Genomic DNA, 6999 nt, shown 5'->3' with positions numbered 1-6999 from the left:
CTCATTGGTTATGCTTGTGCTTAGATGCCACTTACTCCTCTCTTAAGATTTTCAGCAACACATCCCCTCCCCAACTGTAGGGAGCAAGGTGTTCCTTCTCTGTGTTTGGCTAATACTTTGTAGGTGATTTTTCAAGATTGCAGCTGTCTAGTTATGTGATTATCTAGATGGAGAACTCCTTGTGAGCTCAATGATGTCTCTGTTCATTTTTTTAGCATTAGGTCTATGGCGGAACTTATGGATGTCCAGTTATTGTAAATTGTGAAGGTAACTTTGTTTGGGAAAAGCATTTTTGTAGGACCTACCTGGTGGTGCAAGGGTTTAAGACGCAACCTATGAAGCTTTCTGCAGCCACTGTAGCATGAGTTCAATCCCCGGCCAGGGAGCTACCCACATGGCACTGCAGACCTCTCCTGACTTGCCCGCTGTTCCCCTCAGCAGTGTATTTCAGTCATTCTGCCTGTTGTGTTACCCACTCTGTCTCTGGTGAATCCTCTCACCCCCTGCACCTCTGGCCTGTACCCCAGTTCTTGTATGAATAAATAAATAAATCTTTAAAAAAGGTGGTTTTGTAGATGTAATGAGGTTAATGATCATGCCATGACATCACTCCAAATTACCCAGTGGTCACTAAATTCAATGGCATTTGTCCTTACAAGAGACACACAGAGAAGAAGGAAGAGGAGGCAGTCATGTGAAGATGGAGGTAGAGACCAGAGGGATGCAGGCACAGGCAAGGAAGATCTGGATCCATTAGAAGCTGGAAGGGATAAGGGCAGATTCTTCCCGAGAACCCTCAGAAGCAGGACAGTCACACCATCACCTTGACTTCAGACTTCTGGCCTCCAAAACTTTGAGAAAATAAATTTCTAGGTTTTTTTTTTTTAAGCTATTGTTTGTATAATTCTGCTACAGCATACAGACCTAGGAAGCTAAGGAAGAGGCTGCCATGTTATTTCACAATGTTCTAATTGTATAAAAATTCCTGCCAGTAATGAGTACCTACTTGCCACCAGTCATTTTTTTCAGATGCTTTTTAGATGCTTTTACAGTAAGAGGCAGGGTGGGTGGAAAGGTGGTTTAGGAAAAGGCTATGTTGATGTACAACACAGAAAGTACTCAGAGGATGAGAATTTTGTTATCACATGAATATTCATTTAAAGGACTTCAGAGGATGCTTTTAAAAATCAGATGGGCAAAATGATCCAACTGTGGTAATTGGTCACCTTTCTTCATTACTCAGCCAGCTTGCTCAAGGGCTATGAAATTTTAAAAGCAGTAATACAGTTAATGAAAAAGAGGTACGTGAAGAGGGGAGAAGGGTCAAAGTATAAAAGTCAAAGAACCCAAAACCTAATTGAACAGTTTCAAAGCATGGGGACACTTACGTGCCTTTATATTCTTTATAACTTTCCCCCATCACACTTAGAGGGCTTATCAGAAATGGTAGTCAGCAACTCATGCGCATTCAAGTTCAATAATTCTGATTTCCCTCCCCTGAAATAATTAACTATAAAATTGAATACTTTCTTAAGAATAACTCCGAGGGCCTCCCCTGATGGTGCAGGCAGTTGAGCGCAGCGCTGTGAAGCTGTCCGCAGCCTCTGTAGCACAGGTTTGATCCCAGCCAGCCAGGGAGATACCCACATGGTGTGGCAGACCTCCTATCTCACCCGCTGCTCCCCTCAGCAGTGTATTTCAGTCAGTCTGCCTGTTCTGTTCCCCACTCTGTCTCTGGTGAATTCTCTCACCCTCCTGCACCTCTGGCCCGTACTCTGGTTCTTGTATACATGAATAAATAAATCTTTAAAAAAAAAAAAAAAGAATAACACCCATAGGCAGTGGTGTGTTGGTAAATGCTGAACAACCTGCTGAAACAAGGACTTCCTGTTTGTTGTATTCACTGACTTCTGTGACGGTAAGACATTGCCAGGACTGCTTTCAGGGCGTGAGTGTGATGTCAACTGGCTGACACAGTTCCTGAGTCATTGGCTCTCATAGACCTTAGCATGGCAACAAGTAGAGGAAACTGATGCCAAAAACAAAAAATCACCAGCAGTTCAGGCTAGAGGAATCTACTTAAGTGCAGTGAAATAGAGGGACTAGAAGAGGCAGAGTAAGACTTTGAGTAATATTAAGCTGCTGAGTAATATGCACATCCAGTGTATCATCTCTAAAGTGATCCTACTTCTCTGACACTATATCTCTACATCCACATACAGATAACCAGAAAAATGAACTAAGCTGCTTTATATCTGCATAATGCAGTTAAGTGGCGGTTACCTGGAAACTTTTTAGCCCAACTATGGAAATAAACTAAGTGTCCATATACAGACGGATGAATCAAGAAGATGTGATATATACAGCCAATGGAATAATACTCAGCTATCAAAAAGACAAACTCTTACTGTTTGCAGCAACATGGATAGAACTGGAAGGGATTATGCTCAGCAAAATAAGTCAGAAGGAAAAAGACATAGAAGAGATCGTGTTACTTATATGTAGAATACAGAGCTACCAACTAAGGGCAGATAAAACTAAACTAACAGCAGACCCCAGAAAGCTGATTATAGAACTGAGGTTATCAGAGAGGGAGGGGAGAGGCAAGAACAAAGAGGGAAGGGGAGACAATGGACTGTGGGGATGGACTTTGGGTGCTTTGGTGGTGGGTGTGGTGCAGTAACACCTAAAGGGGGAGATTTTATACCTTTAAAACACAAATAACTATGTAAGCCAATGTTTCCTTATTTTAAAAAAAAGATAAGACAAGCATATTCCCAGAGCAAATCCACATTTAGTTCCTGAACTAAAATTCACCTCTTTTTTGAATTTCTGAATCTCCACATCAAACATAGGAATAGCTTTTAGTTTCAGAAATTTCACATGGCAAAAAATGAGAGCCCAAGAGGTTGCAACAGGATTCTTAGCCACTGGACCCATCCCTTTCCTCAAACAGAAAATCCACTGATATCTGTTAAGTATCTGAAACAAGAAAAACCAAACAGGGTAATCTTTAGCTAACTAGAGTCTTCATCAGGATGAACACAAAGCTCATTAAAATACTCATTTAGGGGGGAAAAAAGCTTAGTCACATAAGATTTTAATCTATTTTTAATTAAAATTTTTATTATATAAATATAAAAATACATTTTGTGAAAAAAAAGTTACACTAAGTTTCCATCAGCTGCTCCTTTTAAGAAATGTGAATGTCACTTTCCCATTTTACTAGGCTTCAACTTTCTCCACCTTCCCCTCCAGTCAACCTCCATTATCTGTGAATTCCTTTAGGGAGATAAAAACTGTGCTGCTAGAAAGAATAAACAGCTTGGGTTTTCAAAAGTCTGTGACATGTTAGTGGTAAGCTGAGCATATGGGCCCTATTTCTGTGTAGGTAAAATAAATAAAAGCATCGGCCTCATAGAGTTAGAAGAATTAGATGAGGTAACACATATATGGCATTGGGACCTTACCATGTAGATACCCTGTATATAGCAAACTTATTTCCTGGAAGAAGGCCAAGAGCCCATGTGCGCAGTTGGACTCTGTCTGCACTTGCCTGGGCATGCCTCAACCCAGAACAAGCTGTGACCTGCTCTCCTCCCCCTGCTTCATGGAGTTACCCTCCAAGTATCTCCTCCTAACTCCCCTAGGACAGACAGAAATCTCCCTTCCCACAATACCTCCCTCATGAATGAGTCTCCAATAAGGCCTTCCCTGATTCAATTATATCTAGAGCTCTCTGGTGAATTCTTGCCCTAGAGGGCAAAGCACCCACTCTTTTTCAGGTCTGTAACACTACCAGTCATCTATTCCCAAAGAGAATTGACTCCTGTTTCACATGGGGGTAAATTTCCTAACCCACACTTGGCCCGTTTGTGGGCAAATGCTCCATTCTCTTGCACACTTAAATATTTCAAGAACAACTAAAATGGAGTCTATGACATCTTTTTCCATTTCCTATCTATGTGCTTTTTGTGCAATGGTGTTTATCACATTCTAATCAGGAATGTGAAATCAAAGCTTCAGATCACTTCCCCATTCCCCCTGAATTCTTGATCTCTCCTCTGTCCTACTTCTTTTTCTTCATACAAGATCACCAATATTAACTGCAGGGAGGTCTTGTAGCTTTCCTTCATTTAACACCAGACAGATTATTTCAGGTCAACTTTTCTCAACTGAAGGCATAAATGGTTAAGAGCTGTGGGCCCTTTCTGAGTGTTCCCCCCTTAATTCCTGAATCAGAAATCTGTCAGTCATTCAGTTATAAAGAATTGCACAGCCCGACTTCCCTTCAGATTTGTGGAGAGCTATTTCCAAGTCATAACTAAAAATAGAATTGGATTTTTTAGGGTTTTTTTCTCCCCAAGGTACACTTATGTAAAAAATGTTTCAGGGGTAGATATCTCCCCAGTGTGGTGAGATATCCCCAGGGGTTCCAAATCACTGGAGGCTCCTCCCAGACTCAGATAACAAGGACTTAATTCCTGCAAGCCATTTCCAGTTATATCTTAAGTAACCAACTTTTTTTTACTTAATTATTTTTTATTGTGGTGACTTGATTTACAGTATTATATATGATCTAGAGGTATAGGGTCATACCTTTTCAAATGTTTTTCCATACCACTACCACTACCCAAATCACCAATCATCACCCACCATAGTCATTTAGGTCTCCTCTGATCTTTGCTCTTGCAATGGTTTAATTTCTTGTGCTCTTTGTTTTGTTTCTCTATATTCCATGTGTGAAATAATCGAGTATTTGTCTTTGTCCTTCTGATTTAATTTAGCATAATCCCCTTCAGTCCCATGCATGTTGTCTCAAATGTAAGATTGTACCTTTTTATTTTAAATATAACTGAGTAATATTCCATTATGTATATATACTACATCTCCCTGATCCACTCATCTCCATTAGGGCACTTAAATAGTTTGGCTATTGTAAATAGTGTTGCAATGAACATAGGCATGCAGATGTCTCTTGGAATTTGTGTTCTTGCATTCTTCAGGTAGTGAAATTGCTGATCATCTGGAAGATCTATTTTTAATGTTTTGAGAAAACACCATACTTTTTCCATAAGGGCTGAACCAGTCTACATTCCCACCCACAGTACACAAGGGCTGTTTTCTCCATACTTTCACCAACACTTAAAAAGCAAGCTCTGCAGTTCCAAATCACATGAATAACATGTGCTTATCATCACTAAGGGGAGGTCTACATAGCTCACTCTAATCTGTGACCAAATAGTCCACCTCCCCAATACTATCACCCCATCTTTACATTTTAAGACTTAAGATTTGCAAGCCACACTGACTAAACCAGTTGTTTTCTGTTCCTTGGCTCCACCTCCACTTTCTTAATCTTGGCTGCATGTTGTAATCACACAGGGAGCTTTGGAAAAGCAATGCCTGCATTTTAACCCCAGAGATTTTGATATAATTGGTGGGGGAGCAGGGGTGGCCTAGATATTAAAAACTCCTCAGCTTACTTAGTATAGACAAAATGTGTGACCCTGCTGCTGCACATGAACAACCATTTTCATACCAACACGCTTGCTGTTGCCTGAACTGTCATCCCCCACCCAAGAAGTCTTAATTCACTGTACCTCAGCTAACTTATGTCCTAGGGACAGTTCAACAGCAGACAAAAGGATGAACAAACACAGTCTTTACACTGACGGGGTTCAGTCTAGCAGGGAAGGTAACTCAACAATTACCCAAATAAACACAAAACTGCAAGTAAGTTTTGCATAAAAAGAAGCTGTAATTGACCAATGGAATCGAATAGAAAATCCAGAAATAAATCCACAGATTTATGGTCAACTAATCTTTGACAAAGGAGCAAAGACTATGCATTGGAGCAAAGAAAGTTTGTTCAATAAATGGTGCTGGGAAAACTGGGTCGCTACATGCAAAAGAATGAAGCTTGACCACTACCTCACACCATACACAAAAATCAACTCAAAATGGATTAAAGAACTAGACATAAGACCTGAAACCATAAAATATATAGAAGGAAATATAGGCGAAACACTACGTGATCTGCACATCAAAGACATCTTTACAGACACATCACCCAAAGCAGTGATAGTGAAGGCAAAGATAAACAGCTGGGACTACATCAAATTAAAGAGCTTCTGCACAGCAAAAGAGACAATAACAAAAACAAAGAGAAACCCCACTGACTGGGAGAACATTTTTGCACCCAACACTAATGATAAAGGACTGATCACAAAAATCTGCAAAGAGCTGATGAGACTCAACAACAACAAAGAAAATAATCCAGTCAAAAAATGGGCAGAAGAGCTAAAAAGAAACTTCTCTGAAGAGGAAATGCAAATGGCCAACAGGCATATGAAAAAATGTTCAACATCACTTGCCATCAGGGAAATGCAAATCAAAACTACCATGAGATACCATCTTACACCAGTGAGAATGGCACATATTAAAAAAACTAGCAACAACAAATGCTGGCGAGGGTGTGGAGAAAAAGGAACTCTTCTGCACTGTTGGTGGGAGTGCAAACTGGTCCAACCACTGTGGAGAGCTGTGTGGAGATTTCTGGACCTACTAAACATAGAGCTTCCATATGATCCAGCAATTCCACTCCTAGGTATTTACCCAAAGGACACAGAAACATCAATTCCAAAGAACACCTGCACCCCTATGTTTATAGCAGCACTGTTTACAATAGCTAAGCTTTGGAAACAACCCAAATGCCCAAAAATAGATGACTGGATCAAGAAGATGTGGTACATATATACCATGGAATATTACTCAGCATTCAAAAAAGATAAACACATGCAATTTGCAGCAACATGGATGGCGCTGGAAGGGATCATGCTCAGCGAAATAAGCCAAAAAGAAAAAGAAAAATACCGGATGGTCTCACTCATAGCAGGAATCTAGAAAACTTAAATAAGGGACCAGGAAAATGAATAACTATAAGAAAGTGAAAATCAAAATCAACAAAAAACTATGAACCAGAGACACTTTTAGGGG

The sequence above is a fragment of the Talpa occidentalis genome, unplaced genomic scaffold (assembly GCF_014898055.3).
Source record: "Talpa occidentalis isolate TD23 unplaced genomic scaffold, MPIMG_talOcc4v2.1 talOcc4.4, whole genome shotgun sequence".
Lineage (NCBI taxonomy): Eukaryota > Metazoa > Chordata > Mammalia > Eulipotyphla > Talpidae > Talpa > Talpa occidentalis.
The sequence above is the reverse complement of the archived record's forward strand: the minus strand, read 5'-3'. Positions refer to the sequence as shown.